The sequence below is a fragment of the Excalfactoria chinensis genome, chromosome 10, assembly GCF_039878825.1.
Source record: "Excalfactoria chinensis isolate bCotChi1 chromosome 10, bCotChi1.hap2, whole genome shotgun sequence".
Taxonomy (NCBI): Eukaryota; Metazoa; Chordata; class Aves; order Galliformes; family Phasianidae; genus Excalfactoria; species Excalfactoria chinensis.
Window position 1 is genome coordinate 16,867,924 of NC_092834.1, and position 16,503 is coordinate 16,884,426.

The following is a 16,503-nucleotide window of genomic DNA, read 5'->3' on the forward strand; positions in this document are numbered from 1 at the left end:
TAGCAGAAGCGGCAGAAAATCAAGCATTGTAAGGGCTGCGGCGAGTTATTTTCATCTTAATGAATGTGTAGGAAAGGTTGACAAGTCTTTATTCTGCTCTAAGGGGATCGTCGGGAGGTTCCCAGCTGAAGAAATTAAAAGTATCAGAAGAAATTACAGCAGGAAGTCAAAGCCGGGTCTCTGCATAATGCCAAGCAACGTGTGCTCCACAGAGCCGGGTGCAAGCAGGGTCTCCAGCCAGCACTGGATCCATCTTGCTCCTGCCTGCCTGCTCTGATAAAAGCAAGGCAAATCTAGTTGTGCATGGTCAACAGTTCCTGCAAAGACCTTGGAGCTGGAGAGCAAGGGCACTTACAGCGTGATGAAGCCCCCGGGAGGCAGTGCCCGAGGGCTGAGCCATGGGGTTCCCCATCCTGGGGGTACCCTGGGGCCGAAGTACCCCCCAAGGGGAGCCACGCTGTGGTGTGCTGTGCCATGCTGTGCTGTGCCGTGCTGCGCTGTGCCATGCTGTGCAGTGCCATGCTGTGCTGTGCCGCTGTGGCTGCTCAGCCCAATGCTGCTCTGCACGAGGCGGTGCTGTCAGCACTGATTGATGGCGTGGTTCAGAAGGAAATAAATTCCCAGGCTCTTGCAGGAGGTGAATCGGGGGGTGTATCCATCTTAAAGATACTTAATGAATGTGCCTCAGCACGCCGAGTGGCAGCAGATAGATCTCTGCAGCCAGCACTCCCTGTGCTTCTCCTCGCAGGGCTCAGGCACAATTTAGCAGCTTCTTATTGATTTTATTTACGCTTCCCAGGCCCTGGCAGCATCTAGATTGCCCCAGCGCAACAAGAGCCCTGTGGTCTCAGTGGGGATTGGGCCCACCTTTAGTAGGGCACTGCCAAACCACCTGGTATGGTAACTCTGGGGATGAATCCTGCACTCTACGTGGTGTTTTGGCCCCTGGACCAAGCGTTGAAGATCACATAGGCCTCATCTCAGCTCTGAGGCCAAGGGAGAGGATGATGCTGCACTGCTGGAGTGAACTGACCTGCACCAGAGCAGTGGTAGGAGCAGGGGGGTGGTCCAAAAGGGAAACACCGTGTTATTGGGTGGTAGGAAAGGAAATCCCAGCAAAATAAAGGAAATAAGCATCTTAAGGAGACAGCTTTGCAAGGAAGACCTTGGAAAGCCTTAGCTTTTATTCAGCATAGAAGACTTAAACTTTTAAGGCAAGAAAAATGGCAATCAGCAGTTCTGGTGCGTAGTTTTGCTTTGTTTTTCCCTATTTCCCTTGAGGGGGGAATAAAGAAAGGAAAGCAGCAAAGAAAAGCAGAGCCCTGGCTGACCTTTCTGGCTATGCGACCTTGTCTGAATCACTGGATGGTAACAATGAATGAAATGCCAGTGCCCTGGTTCATAAATATCAGCCTCCTCGAGGGGTGAAATGCCAGCTTTCTAACGTGTAAATGGCGCAAAGCAAATGTCACCCTCCCCGAGGTGTGAAATGCCAGGTGGCAGGGTCTGCCAGGATGGGGCATGGTGGGGCAGCTGGGGCTGCTGGGTGCTGCCCAGGGCTGTGCCTGGCTACTCCTGAGCCTTGCTCTTATAGAAGCACAGAATGGTTGGGTTGGAAGGGACCCTAAAGATCATCACCCAACCTCTGCCATGGACTGGGTGTCCCCCCCAGCTCAGGCTGCCCAGGGCCCACCTGTGTCCTTGTCACCTCCAGGGATGGGGCACCCACAGCTCTGGGCAGCAGTGCCAGCACCTCACCATCCTCTGAGTAAAGAATTTCCTTCTGACATCTCACCTCTTTTAGTGTAAAACCATCCACCCTTGTCCTGTCACTTTGAGACCACATAAGATGTTGGTCTCCATCTTATTTATAAGCTCCCATCAAGGACTGAAAGGCTGTTCTCCAGCTCCTCCTCAAGCTCTGCTCTTCTCCAGCTCCTCCTCGAGCTCTGCTCATCCCCACCACTCCCCCAGTGCAATGCCTTGAACATGCAGGCAGGAGGACAGGCACGGCACCCACACCCACAGAACCCCATCTCATTAAAGCTGCCTCTGGCCTCGTTTTTCCCCCTTTCCGAGTGTTGCTCCCCCAGCAAACAAAGCGTGAGATTCCTCAGAGTGGCCAGCCAACCAAGTAATCAAATCTAAAGATTGCTTCGCATCAAGCCAAAATGGGTACTTCCAGTTTTCTAAATGGAAAAACAAGTGAGTGTAAGGAGATATTGCCACATAAAGAGTTTATCTGTACCTGAAACTCCTAATTTTCAGCGAGTGCTACCGCTGCTGGTCTTAATCCTATTTATTAAGCAGGAGGAACCATCAAACACGCTGTCGTTGCAGCACTGAGCAGAAGAAACAGGTGGGAGAAGCCAGCCATACATTCAATGCTCCTCCAACCCTACATGTGGCCAAGTACTTTGCTTGGATCTAAGTCCCATTTCCCAGCAGCTCCCATTCCCTTCTCCCCTCAGCATCAGTGCTGGCTCAGGATACCCTTTGGGGGCAGATCTGTTCCCCCAGCACCCAGCAAGGCACCCCATAAAGCCATAGGGTTGTGCACATACCAACATCCCTACCTGCCAGCGGAACAACAACCGGCAGCAAGGGAATGAATGAAGCTTTGCTTTGTGTCTCATGGGATCTGCAGCTCTTCTCTTTCCCCACACCCACATCTTTTTCTTCCATCCCTCTTCCCCCCCCCCCCAAAAAAAAAATGTGTGAAATAATTTCACCACTCCTCCTCTCCCCGGATCTCACCCTTCCCAGCATTTGAAAATAGCTCATGAAAAGGAGGAGGAAGGTTGGGGGGAAGAAAAGGAAATGTGTGGTGATGGGATGGCAAATGGAAGGGGGGGAAAGAGTAAAATGCAAGAGTAAAAAATACGCATCTTCAAAAGCAAGTCAGGCCTGGATGGTGGCTTCCACCAGAGCACCCCGGGCTGCCCCAAATTCCCTTCTGGGGAGGGGGAAATGGATATTCTAACCTTTTCCTACTAATTGGGAGGGTTGCAGAAGGCTCCCTGTGCCCTGACACTGGTTACACAATGCACTCACACCCCTCCAGCAGAGCCATGCAGGTGCGTGTCCCCAAGCAAGGGGAAGGGGCTGCATGGAGCCCTCACACCAGGCAGGGATAGCAAAGCCCCCTAGCCCCACTCCCAGGCTGGATGTAAGGACTTTGGCCACAAGAGCAAAGTGGAGGGCATGGCCTGGCTATGTTTGTGTAAGGGCATTAAGCTCAGAAAGAGGAGAAAGAAAGGAATGAGAGAAAGCAGGAACAACGCAGGCATTCCTTCATTGCTGCTGGTTGCTTGTTTAGGGCTCCTGGTTCCATTTCTGCATGCACGGCAGCGCTCACCCCATCGCTGGGGACACACGTGCAGGCAGATGCTGACAGCACCCGGCAGGGATGGGGACACCCGATGCAGGGCAGGACGGAGCCGAGTGATGGGCTGAGGTTATGGCGGAGTCTGAGTGAGAGCAAACGCTAGAGGGACGCTTCCCAGCTCCTTCCTTGAATAAGCAGCCCTAATTCAGCACAAAGCAACTGCTTGACGAGGGAGGGGGGAGCATGGGGAGGAGGGAGGTGGGGATTTCTGCTTGCAGCGGCACAGAGGGGAATCCGCGGCTGGCAGCGGTGGGGGCCGTCCCCTGAGGAGTACAGCTCTGTATCTGAGCCCAGAGGGTGCTTCCCACCCTGCTTGGGAACACAGCAGGATCCTCGCTCCCACACAGAAGATCCTGGGGAATCACAAGTGCCTGAAGCAGTGGGGAACCCAGGCTGGAGTTGGGGCCCAACTGCAACTCAGGGCTGTGCCCACACTGCAGAGGTCTGGCACTGAGGAGTGCATGGGGGGCTGTACCAGATGGAGCCAGCTCTATCGGCATGTATTACTGCCTCGGCCAAGCCCCTCTGCACAGAATGACCACCGAAGCCAAATCCTGGAGCTGGGGGTGATGCTGAACGTGCCTCTGACATCCCTTCGGAGCTGCCGCTGCGCTGCTCCCTCTTCCCACCCTCCCACGGGGACGCTCACTTCTCCCAGCTGGGATGAGGAGCAAACAAGTCCTCACCCACTCCAAGTAGGTGGCTTGGCAACGGCCAAGCAGGAGATGCTTTCTGCTGGCGCCAACCTGCACAGCTAGCTCAGCAAAGCCAGCTGATAGTCAGCGAAGCCGCCCTTTCCAAGAATAGCACCGCTCGGCACGCAGATCGCTCCTCCTCAAGAGAGCTCTAAGGGCTTAGAGCACTTCACGGCACCCCAATTTCCAGCACACAGGAACAGTGCTTGCAGAGCTCATCATTTTCTAGTGCATCTTCATTAGCCTGTAAGCACTCTGCTGCTGGCCTCCTGTGTCTCCACGGCTGCTCGAGAGCCCGGGCCACATTCTGCTATCGTGTACATTGGTGTAAGTGCAGCACGAGGCAGAGCAATGCAGGAGCTAATGGGTAGTGGCTCTGTTTCCATAGGCCCTGTCAGGCCAGCACTTCTTCCCCATGCCCCCCACCTTGCCTTGCCTTCCCCCAGCTTGGTGTTACCAGCTGAAGCCAGGTGCCCTTGCTGGGAACTTCTCCCCCAGCTCATCGCTGCACCATCACTGCTTTATTCATCTCTGCTGGAGCTGCGTACCTGAGGCAGCTTATCTGGGTCACGGTGTTCCCCTTCCAGCCCTCTGCAGCAGGAGAAAGACATTGTGCTCTGAAGCTGCCCTGCCACGTGTCCCATGCTCTGCACAGGGGACCAGAGGCTGCGACAGCCCTTCTGAGACTCAGGGTGCCCAGGGGGATGCAGGAAGGAATCCAGCACCAAGCAGGTCTCCCTGTAACAAGGGCAGCCCGTGGAAGTGACCCCACCACTGCATCTTGCTGTCTTACTCAGCTTCTTCTCACACCCCGTGCACACACACTCCAGCCCACGTGCTCAGACCAGAGGCAGCAGGCTCTGGCAGCAATGTGCATGGACCTGAGCTTCTTCTGCACAGCTCTGCCCTCACCTCCCCATCCCTTTCTGCCCTGTTGGCAGGATGGGATTTGTCATAGCTGGCTTTTATGGGAATCACTCATAAATCCCAGCATGAGAAGCACTGGAGAAGAGCTAACTCTGACCCAGCCTTTACCTTTGCCTCTGGGCACGGCTGCGATAAGACAATTCAAAATCCAGGCTGAAGATATCCTGCCCAGCCTGCCCCAAATCTGGCAGAGAAAATCCTCTGGCTCTGCAAGGCTAAAGCCAATGAGTGGCACCAAGCCACAGCCAGCCCTGGGCCAAGCAACATCCCTCCCCTCCCAGCCACCCACCCTCTCAAGAGGCAAATAGGAAACAAATTAGCCAGCGTTTAAATAACACAAACAAGCAAGAGAGGAGAGCGCTCCCAACTCCACAAGCCCAATGGCTGGTGGTAAATGGACCTCATTTTTCTGTAATGAGGGACAACTACACTTCGTTAGCTCAAACTTTCTCATTAATCACCTTTGCATTGCCACTGTCTGCCTCGTCGCCGTCAGGCCATAATAACGTATGAAGAACATCCATTTATTCCCCAGCTTCCCGCTCAGTGGAGATCTATGGCGTTGCAGGAATGGATTTACCCCAATGCCTGGCTCCCTGCATGAGAATACCAATCCAACCACGTGGCTGAGTCAGACCCTCCTTTCTCCTTCCCATGCCCTTTATTTCATGTTGGAGCCGGTAAGTGGAGGCAGCTGCGGGCAGCACGGGGCTGCTGCTCCCCTATAAGCAGTACTTCAAGGAGTGCTTTCTTGTAAAGTGACGAGTGTCAACATTGGAAACGGCCATTTCCCTGCTTGTTGTAGCAGCAGACTCAGGTCTGATGCATGCTTAAACAAAACCCACACGTGCACAGCAGCCATGGGGAGCGCCGGGGATCCACATCAAGGCAGGAGGTGGGGAAGGAGCTCCCAGAGGCCTCGGCAGCACGAGAATAAAGAGTGGCACGTGTCCCTGGGGGGGGCTGTGGGGCCGGACACAGGGATGGGGCTGTGGGTGACCCTGGAGCTGACGCCCATCCTCAGCAGCCGGCTCCATCCCCGGCAGGGCGGCGGGATTAAGTGCAAGTTATAATTAAGACTGGATGTTTGAAGAGAAACATAATCTCCGTTCCGTGGGATTCGCCGGCACAACAGTAATTAACGTCTCATTAACATTCGCCTAATTAAGCAGTTTATGAAAGTGGGGAGATTTGCATACTGCTCCACTTCAGCTGGGCTGTGCTCCATTCAGGCAGCAGCGTTAACCCTTCCCGCACCGCTCCTCCTGCAGGGAGGGCCTCAGAGCAGCAACACCCCCAGGCTGACCCAGGGGCCTCAGGTGGGGTAAGGAGGAACACCAGGGCTCCCCCAGCCCCTCTGGGCACAGCAGGGCCACAGCCCCATGGCACCACCACAGCCATCACTCCTGGCAGTGCCGGACGCAGTGCTTCCTTCTGCTCATACCCACTTCTGCTCTGCTGTTGGATTAGCAGAGCCACTGCATCCATCATGTGCTAAAAGGAGCGTGTGCAAACCCGCTCTTCTTTTTTTTCTTTCTTTCTTTTTTTTTTTTTTCCCTTCTCTTTCCTCCTCCCCTCCTCCTAAAGGGGAAAAAATGAGCTCTCTAGTTAGCAGTTAATGCTTGCAGTCAAGATGCACCTTTGCAGCAAATACAGCGGGAGAGAAAAATTCATGACACAGCCTTTCATTGAAAATCAATACAGCCCAGACCTGCCCGTGATACACGCACTCAATTTATCCCCTGCCTGGCTTGCAGCATCCTCACCACCAGTCCCCCAGCCGCAACAAGGGGAGGGCTGCCCCAGCCCTGGTTGGGCACCGTGATCACCCTGGTGTTCCACACATGTCCCCAGGGCCTGAAACAGGGCAAGCACTTTGAGGATGCATGGGGCTGGCACACAGATGGCCCCGTGCTCCTGCAGCACCCTGGTACCATTGGGGCAGACCTTGCCCTACCCGGTGCTGCAAAGGCAATTTCTGAGTTTGCTTCCACCTCACAACAGGTGCCTGCAGCTACAGCAAAGTGCTGCGCTCTGGCTCTGCTGGCCAAGTGCTCCTGATTTGCACTTAAAAACACCTCTACCATGAAAGCACTTCTTCATTTTCCCCTCTCCATGTAGCTCAGGAGCCTTCTGGAGGTGCTGATGGGCTGACCCGAGCCTGGCCTGAGCCCAAGCTGTGCGACCAGGCTACTCATCTCAACCTTCCCCTCCTTCCCCACCCAGGGGAACCCCAAGGCTCCAAAAACTGCTGACATCAAACACATGGAGCCTTGTGTCAGTACAAGAGGATGCTGTCCTGCTGTCCCTGAACCCCATGGCACTGGTGCTTCCCATCTGCTCCCAGGGTGGGTGGCCACACTCAGGGCCCTGCTCGGCACTGCACAGAAGCCTGACCTACTTTCTGCAGCACAGCCTGGGCTGGGCACAGCAGCACAGCTTTCTTCTCCCCTCTGGCACGTACGGAGCTATGCCACGGAGCAGCAGCAAGCTGGGCTGGCCGGCTGCCCTCCCTCAGCCCTGCCCTGCACTCAGGCCAGGAGCTGGTGCCTTCTGTGCCCTTCCCCGAAATATTCTCAGCACATTGCAGATGAGAAGAGGATTTATTGATCGCTTTATCTGCGCCTGATCCCAGCCGGAGCAGCGTGATGAACGCAGCCGGCTGAGCACAATGCCTTCCTGCAAGGTCTCAGCAGCAGAAGCAGCTGGCAATCTGTGGGTGCCAATCAGGGGCTTACTCCCCACCACCTTGCCCAATGCCCTCAGCATGCAGGGGATCCCACCAGGACCTGCATTTCAGGAGGTGCTGACAGCATCCTGTGGACAAGGGGGTGATGGGGACAAAACAACTCCAAACCACTTTGCCTAATCGATGGTAAGCAGTTTAAACACTGTTCCTCTGCAGTCCAGGGAGCCCTAATTCCAGGCATGACCTGAATCTCTAAAGAGAAAGAGAAGGGAGGTGGGGCTGGCATGCGAGAAGAGGAAAAGCCAGGAGTGTGGCGGGTGCCAATTTGTCCCTGCTCCCTCTCTGCAGATCAGCTGCTGGGAGACAAAGCACCTGCTGGCAAGGAGGGATAGCCACGGAGCAGAGAGCTGGTGGTGGTGCACAGAGAAACCCCTCCATCAACCAGCCAGCCCAGAGCAGATGGAGTGACGGACGCAGATGGAATAACAGACGCTGTTCCTTGTCATTGCAGAAGAATCCCCCGGCGCACGAAGCAGCACACCCAGAATGTGACCCAGGCACCGACTGCACAGAGGGATTCAGGGGACATGAGCCAGCCTGGCCCAATGCGACCATATTTAGGGAGCACTCTGTATGGTGAGGTGCTCAGAGCATCCCACGGCTATGAGGAGGAGAACAGGGATGCTGACACACAGAGCATCCCTACCCTCATTGCATGGTGCTGGGGGCTGATAGGCTGCACAGTACCTGGGCACGCAGCCACCTCAGCAGGGCTCACAGAGCAACACTCCACAAGGCCCCACCAAGAGCTACTGCCTGCTTTCCAAAGGGATATGAGCTGCATGGGGGCTCTGACCTCCTGGCCCATCTGAAGGACCAGGGCACAGGGAGAGGGGGCACAGGGCTCCAGCACAGCCCTGGGACCCTGCACCCCAAACAATGGGAAGTGAAAACCAAAACTAAGTGGGAAAAACCTTCCATTCCTCGAGGTAAAATCAAATGTGTCACTTGGGTAACAAATTGGCCTCCCTGACTGGCAGAAATAGCTTTGTTAAAATATCTATCTATATATATTTTTTAGTTGCCTTTCCTAAATGAGTTGAAGAATGGGGAGGGTTCTTAAGTCCCTGCGGACAGCCAGTCTCTCTCTTCCCTTCCTCGAACGGAGCAAGGTAATTATCTGCCAGGAGCCCAGCTGCTGGATGGCTGGTTACACTGCTAATTAGCAGGAACGAGCCAGGCCCCCGGGGCACGGAGGGCCGCCCCATCCTGCTCTGCCTTCCTCACTGCCCACTCCTCCTCCTCCTGAGCAGCAAGCAGGTAGCAGCATTGCAGGATGCCCCTTCCCTCCCGAGGGAATGGCCAAGTAGGATGAGGATATCCTGGAGAGCACTGGTGCTGCTGGTGCCAAAGGACTGGCAAAGTTCTTCACCCCAGGGCAGACTCCCCGAGCAGTCTCCCTTTCCCCCTAAAAATACCAAGCTGACTTGCTGAACAGGATAAAGGAGAGCCCCAGGCCATGGCAGGTATGGTACCCATTGCAAGGTTTGCTAAGGGGAGCACCCCCAGCACCCTGGTGCTGACCATCAGGGCTGGCAGAGCTGGGGCACCCACCATGCCAGCACTCAGCACCCCATCCTCCTCACAGGCAGCAGGACAGCAGAGCACGCTGATGCTCCAAGTGCAGCTCAGCTCTCTGCATTCACACCCAGCACTGACAGCAGGCACCAGGCAGAGAAAGCATTCTCAAGCAGCTCCCCAGGATCCGAAGGGACCCTGGATGCCTCCCTCTCTGACTGTACACCCCCCAGCAAGGACTGACCATCAGGACACAGTCCATCTCCATATCACATCACTAGCCCTCACAACCCATTGCACCCTGCAGGGAATAAGGCAGCCCCACAACACCATGCTTCAAGCCGCACCACCCCAGAGGAACATCAGGAAGAGACACTCACCCAGACGGGTCCTGGGCAGCTCAGGCTTCTCGTCCCATTTCCCCACACCACAAGAGATGGGCCTGCAGCAAGCTGATGGCCAGCACCGCACTGCTCCCCTGTGCTCTGCCCCTCTGCAGTGAGCCCCGGAGCTGCTCAGCCTTTGAAACCAACGCCCCTGCGCACACAGACACTGCTTTGTGGGTGCTGTGCCGCCTTCAGGATTTTTTTTTTTTTTCCCCTTCCTTTTTTTATTTGATTTTATTTATTTATTTATTTTTTTCCCCAGAGCATTTTGTACGTGCAGATGCCCCGGCTTCTTACAATTCAAGCCTTAGGGGCGTGGGAAGTGTTTTGGAACATACCCAAGCTGTCTGCTCCGTGGTGCGTGCGCGCTGCTCGATGCCATCCATCTCCAGCCCCCGGCCCCAACTCAGCACAACTCCAGTGCTGGGGACACTGGGCAAGCTTAGTGCGACCCATTGCAGCAGTCAGCGAGCTGGGGGAATCTGGAGCTATCCACGGGCACACAGCACTGCAGGGGTCGTGCTCATTCCCTCACCCTTCTGCTATCAAAAAGGTAATATTTCGGGGGTGTGCTGTGAACAAGTGCTTATCACGCCCAGCTTGGGAGCCCTGCCCCAAAGCAGAGCATCCGTGCAGCAGCGCAGCCCAACGTAACGCGTCTCCTCCCAGGCAATTCCCAAGTGCTGCGTGAACAAATAAACGAGCTGCAGGGATTTAATGACTTAACCTGAGAGACGACACCGGTCACACTCAGCCTGGCTAGCAGTGTGGAGCAGTGGGGTGGCACAGGTGTGCACCAAGGAAAGGAATGGCCGCACCAGTTTGCACCAGCTGAGCATCCAAACTGGCAAGGCATGAGAAGGAAGGGAGTGTAAGGAGCATTTGAATCAGCATGATGCTAAAAGGAAGGGAATGCAAAGCACCAAAGCCCTGGGGGAGCCCGGCGAGCACCACTGCGAGCTGTATGGCGAGGGGACAAGGACAGCAGGGCCACTGCCAGCAGGGACTCACGCTGCAGGCTCACAACAAGCTGCTAGGAGCCAGCAGCAAGGCTGCCTTTGTGTTTGCTTTTAAATCCCCTCAGCAATCCGCTATTAGAGCGCTCATCAATTCGCTCAGGGCAGACTCTCCCCCCCCAACTCCTCCAGCATCACTTCTCTGCAGATTTGAGTGAAACTCGTATTTTCCTATCAGAAACGTGAGATTTCAAACACACAGAACATTGAATTTGAAAGCTGACTTTTGTTGGGAAGGTGCCTGTCTCTTTGTTCACAAAAGGGCTCATTTTTCCTGGAAAAGGGCCCAGATTTTGAGTGAAAGATCAATAACATGCAGAAAGCAGGTCCTTATATTTAATTTTCCATGATAGCAAAAGAAAAAGAAATATATATATATATATATAAAAAAAGGAAAGAACACAATTCAATGGTGAGAGTGAATGAATTCACAATATTTTGCATTTGTTTATCCCTCAGTGCTGTGCTGGAGCATCCATTCAACTGCAGGGGAAGACTCAGCCCTTGAGGCCCTTTGCAATCATAGAATCATTAAGGTTGGAAAAGACCTCTAAGATCATCAAGTCCAACCATCCACCTACCAGCAATATCACCCACTGCCCATGTCCCTCAGTACCACATTGACACGTTCATTGGATGCCTCCAGGAATGGTGACTCCACCACCTCCCTGGGCAGCCCATTCCAATGCCCTTTCTGAGAATAAATTCTTCCTAATATCCAACCTTGTGACACCCCCTACCTCTGGCTGCCCACTGGGATCTCCCAGCCCAGCCCAGTCACTGTGGTGGGCTCCGAGCAGTGAGTCAAAGCCCCTCTGCTTTGTTAATCACAATGAGCGTGTGGGCAATGAGGAGACAAACTTATCTCAATACAGCCCAAGGGAGGGGGGGAAACACGAAGACATGGCAGTCAAGATGCTGTGCAACAGTCATGACATGCTGTATGTATCCTCCTAGATCCATATGGGGGAAAACTAACACTTTGGCAAATTGATGAAGATGTGTGAAAGTGATTATATTCCTGAAAATATCTCAAGTGGAACGGCCTACCTGGCATATTTTGTTAGTCATGAAACACGATCCGCACACCGACTGTATTTTGTGTGGCTCCCCATCTGCTGAAATACTTTAAATACTGATTTATTTATTTATATTCTTTTTTTTTTTCCTTTAGAAAAGGGAAAGAGCATGATGACAGCAGCAGCACGGTGCTGACTCAGGCTGGCAGGGGGGCACAGAGGGGGCTGCATTCACCACCAGCAGCGTGATGCAGCGCATGCTTTGTCCAGATGGAGCAGCCACCTCCTTGGCCAACAACCAACCTTGGCTTGATGGGGACCAGCCCTCTGCAGCCACTGGGATGGATGTCACCCTGGGCAGAGCAGGTCAGAGGATGCACGGCCCTCATTCCCAGCAAGGTGACTGAAGGTGGCACTGCAGGGAGAGACCTTGTGCTGGTTTCTCCTAAACACCCCGAGAGGCCATTCAGTGTTTTCTCACCCATTTCTGCCAGCACCCAGTAGCTAAGGCAACCTGGCTCAGAGTCAGCTGAGAAACAGGCTTCAGTGTAAGCATCCATATTCAAAGCAGTTCTGAGAGTTGGAGAAGGGACACAGACCAAAGAGCTGTGGGTGCCCCATGCCTGGAGGTGCCCAAGGCCATGGATGGGCCCTGGGATACCTGAGCTGGAAGGCACTCAGCCCATGGGAGGGGTGGAACTGGATGGTTTTTAAGGTCCTTTCCAACCTGAGCCATTCTATGACGTGCACCACAGGGATGGAACGTTCCACATCCACGCCACACAGCACTTTAAAGGGAAAAGGCATTTTCCTCACCTTCCACCTCTACAATAGCTGAAGAGGAAGATGCACCTTTATGGTGTGGTGACCTCGCAGAACCATCGTGCAATTGAAATGAGACAACTCAAGGCGTAAACACAATGATTTTCCACCCTGACTCCAACAGAGCATTTAACCACAAAGAGATAATTTTTAGTTATTTAAGCAGCTACCTTCTGGTTACACAAGGCAATGGCAATTACATAGTGCAAGGCAGCAGTGCATGGTACTTACAGCCTAACTACGTTGTAATTACCCCTAGCTTGATGATGGGGAATGATCAAATGGGATCAGAGCATCCTAGACAAATCCCTCTTCCCAGCATGTGTTGGCTGTTACAGACCTATGGAAAGCAGAGCACAGAGCAGAGGGAGAACCCATCTAACAGACCTATGGAAAACAGAGCACAGAGCAGAGGGAGAACCCATCTAACAGACCTATGGAAAGCAGAGCACAGAGCAGAGGGAGAACCCATCTAACAGGCCTATGGAAAACAGAGCACAGAGCAGCAGTGTGATGAATGTTCTCCCTAATGGTAGCGCTGAGTATTGGGCAATTGATGGCAGGTTCCCCCCAAAGTGAAAATCCCTCCTGCCATCTTGGTGGGCACATTAAAAACCTGGAAGAGCCTCCTCTTCCAAATGGGCTCAGTCAGCAGGAGGACTAATCTCACTGGAAATAATCCAGAGAGGTTTTACAGCATCTTTTGAAAGGCTCTTTCTTACTGACAACTGACGAGTTCATATCCACCGATATCCATTATGGGGTTTATTTATTTTATTTTATTTTTTTTTTCTTATTTCTTGTTAAAAAATGAAAGGGCAGAGCAGGAGAAGAGTAAAAGCAGCAACAGAGGCTGAAGACTGACAGCAGCTGCCTGGCAGACAGTGAGTGAAAACGCTCTGACAAGATGAAATGTTTTTTCTTTCATTGAAATCACTCCCTTTCGGAATGACTAATACACAGCTATCGCACCATGGATATTTCCAGAGTGATGAGATGTTTTTAAAATATCTCGCCGTGCCTCAAAATACCTCACTCCGGCTCAATAGATCATCCCAAACACCACCCACGGAAATCATAAATAAATAGATATTCCAGAGCCATAAAAGAGCAGACCGGCCAGGGCTGGGTTGGTATCCCTCATCGCTGTTGAACTCCTCACCTCGGTGCTCGGTTACCGCAGCGGGGCTGCCTGGAGGCTGATGGACCTCGGGTACCAACCTCAGGGAAGAGCTCGGTGCTTCCTCCTCTCCCCATCGCGTTCACAAGCCTTCATCCTGCACAGGACGCACCCTGGTGGATGCAGCCAGCGCACCCTGAAGCGCTTTCTTTTTGCTGATGGAAGGAAAAGAGAGCGAACGTTGCGGAGGAGCTGAAATCAGGCTCCTTTGCTTTGCTCAGCAAGGGAAAATTGTTTAGCTCATTGAGACTATGCCACTCTCAAATTGTTTCCTCTTTAGAGAAGTAAACCCACGTGTGGTTTCAAACTTTTGGAGAGAAGTTGCCTTTCCAGAATAGCAGAGTCAAAATACACAGCTTGGAAGCCGCAGCAAGCCTTGCACTTCTTTTCCAAAGGGCCGGACCTACTCCTCCAGCACAGCAGGAACCCCAAAGGTTGGAGAAAGATCAACGCCTTGCCCATAAAAACTCAACCCAGCTGCAGAAATCAGGACCACAAAGTGAGGAGCTGCCCAAAAGGTAGAGCTCTGCCATCTGAGTGCTCCCACCGCACTGCTCGGCGTGCCCCTTCCCACTCCTTTTGCTCCCCAGGAACAAGACTGGGGAGCTGCCAAGGAAAGACAGAGGTGATGCAAAGGGTGGAGAGAGAGAGAGAGACAGCCAGTGCCCCACATCCCCAATGAAGATAGCTCCAACATCTGTCCTCAGGCAGAAATGTATTCACCCGCACAGACACACTCATCAGATGAGGCTCTAAAATATTTACTGCCCAAATATCAATCCTCATAAAGCGAGGCAGCCATTTGGGCCTGGGGAGGGGGAAGGAGACTGGGTGGGTTGTCAATAATGTCATAAACACGGGCAATTTTATGTATCTCTGGAAATGGCCAAGGAACACGCAGTTTGACAGATGTGCGAACGGGTAATGCAGGCTCCCTAGTTATGAGCATGAGGATGTCAAGAGGAATAGATGAGCAGTAATTCAAAGTATATTGGGCTTAGAGAAGTACAGGGACCTTGCAATGAATACGTGATGGGCACTGCGGTGGGGAGGGTTGAGAAGGGAGGCGGTGTGCTGCTCCAGGAACACATCCAGCCAAGGGCAGACCTGCTGGTGTCAAGGAGCAGCCACCAGGATGGGGACTGAGCAGAGCTGTGATGCCTCCGGGTGTTACTGCAGCAGGGAGCATGGCAGCCTGCTGGATGCTGCCTGGGGCTGGAATAACCTCCAGGCTGACTTCTCAACTCTGCCACTCATATGTCTCTCTAGATCAGAGGATCATGGGGGCACGCAGCACCTGAAGGCTCCTGGGTACTCTGCATTTTGTGAGGGTGCCCAAAGCAGCCTGCATGCAAACAGCCAGGCCTGCTTACCCACTGCGTCTGGAGTGCCATTTATTGCAGGTGGAAAAGCCTCCTGCACCTAAGGAAGTATCTGAAATGGGATCTCAAATGGCATAGGGTAGCTTTTGAAGGCCTTTACTTGGGACTCAGTCTATGCAGCAGAACCGGTGTCCTACAGACTGCTTTCATGGGGAAACTGGAGAATAGGGACCTTGGGCTGCTCTGACTCAAAGTCCTTCATAAGAAGGGATATCTGAGGTCTACCTGCCCCATTCCAGGTCCAAATGTACAAGCCAAAAAGGGGACTTTGCTGCTCCACCTGCACACACACACCCACCATCGTGCCACCTTTCCTTTCCCATGAATGGAAACTTGGAGCCTGAGTCAAATTAGCATCTCTCCACTATTCCAATGTAGAGAAAACTAAACAAACAAGCAAGCAAACAAAACCTCAGTGAGAAATCAAAGTAAGTTCCACCTCCAAACAAACAAGCCACCCCCAGCTCCATGATGGCCTCACTCAGAGACCTCGACTACTTGGTGCAGATTCCCCTCCTTTGGGCATTGCTCCCACTCCATGTGGCTCTCCAGCAGGATGTGGTCACAGTACCAGCGCTGCAGCCAAACGTACCCTTCCTTTTCAAGCCCCACGTGGCACCCGGGGAGGAGTTCATCATTTTCACACACCCCGGTTCTTTCTGTGGGGGGAATTACTCATGAAGGCAAGCAGGCGCCCGCGCACCAGCCAGCCCCTCAAAGGTGATTTTCCTTGCGGAAAAATCCATGAATCACTGTGCAAGTTAAGCCTGCCTCAAACCGAGGCACGCTGCTCACCATTTGTTTATTAAAAAGCAGCAATCTTTCCCGGTTGATTTGATGACAGATGACTTATCCTAACCACTCACTCATCACTTATTGCGACACTCAGCTGCAAGCTTCCCCTGCTCACACTCCACGAGCTTTTCATAGCTCTCATGGAGGATCATAGAATGGCTTCGGTTGGAGGGAACCTTAATGCCAACCCAATTCCAACCCCACTGCCCTGGGCTGGATTCCCCCACCAGCTCAGGCTGCCCGGGGCTCATTCATGGCCTTGGGCACCTCCAGGGATGGGGCACCCACAGCTCTGGGCAGCAGCTCCAGGGCCTCAACCTCAGGGCTCTGATAGGTTGAATAAGATGGAATAAACATCAAGCAAGTACTTTCTGTGGTCTCAGACCTCATCTTTACACTTCAGTGAGACACTGCCACCACTACATGTTCCCAGAGATGTGTCATTGAGTAATGCTGGGCTTGGGAGAGCAGGGTGCCAATGACTGGCATGGAGCTCAGGCAGCGAGCAGGGGACAGGTAGAGTCTGCCCGGGCATAGCCATCCTGAGACGATGAGATGACTGAGTGGGATCAAGCTGATAATGAGTGCTTCTTTCCCCAAAACAGGCTTGCTGTAATTTGACTTTC

General features: G+C 53.2%; 1 protein-coding gene across 5 annotated transcripts in view; it reads right to left on the bottom strand.

Moving 5' to 3' along the window:
• The window catches only part of LINGO1 (leucine rich repeat and Ig domain containing 1), a 97,338-nt gene that overhangs the window by 66,144 nt on the left and 14,691 nt on the right, over positions 1–16,503 (bottom strand). The window contains exon 1 of one of the 5 annotated variants that reach the window (XM_072345336.1): positions 9,658–9,803. The exons of 3 other annotated variants lie outside the window; for them this stretch is intronic. The gene's annotated coding sequence lies outside the window, so the exon portion shown is untranslated. Of the gene's footprint in view, positions 1–9,657; positions 9,804–16,503 lie in introns of those variants that run through there. One more of the 5 variants, XM_072345335.1, reaches the window with a different exon arrangement.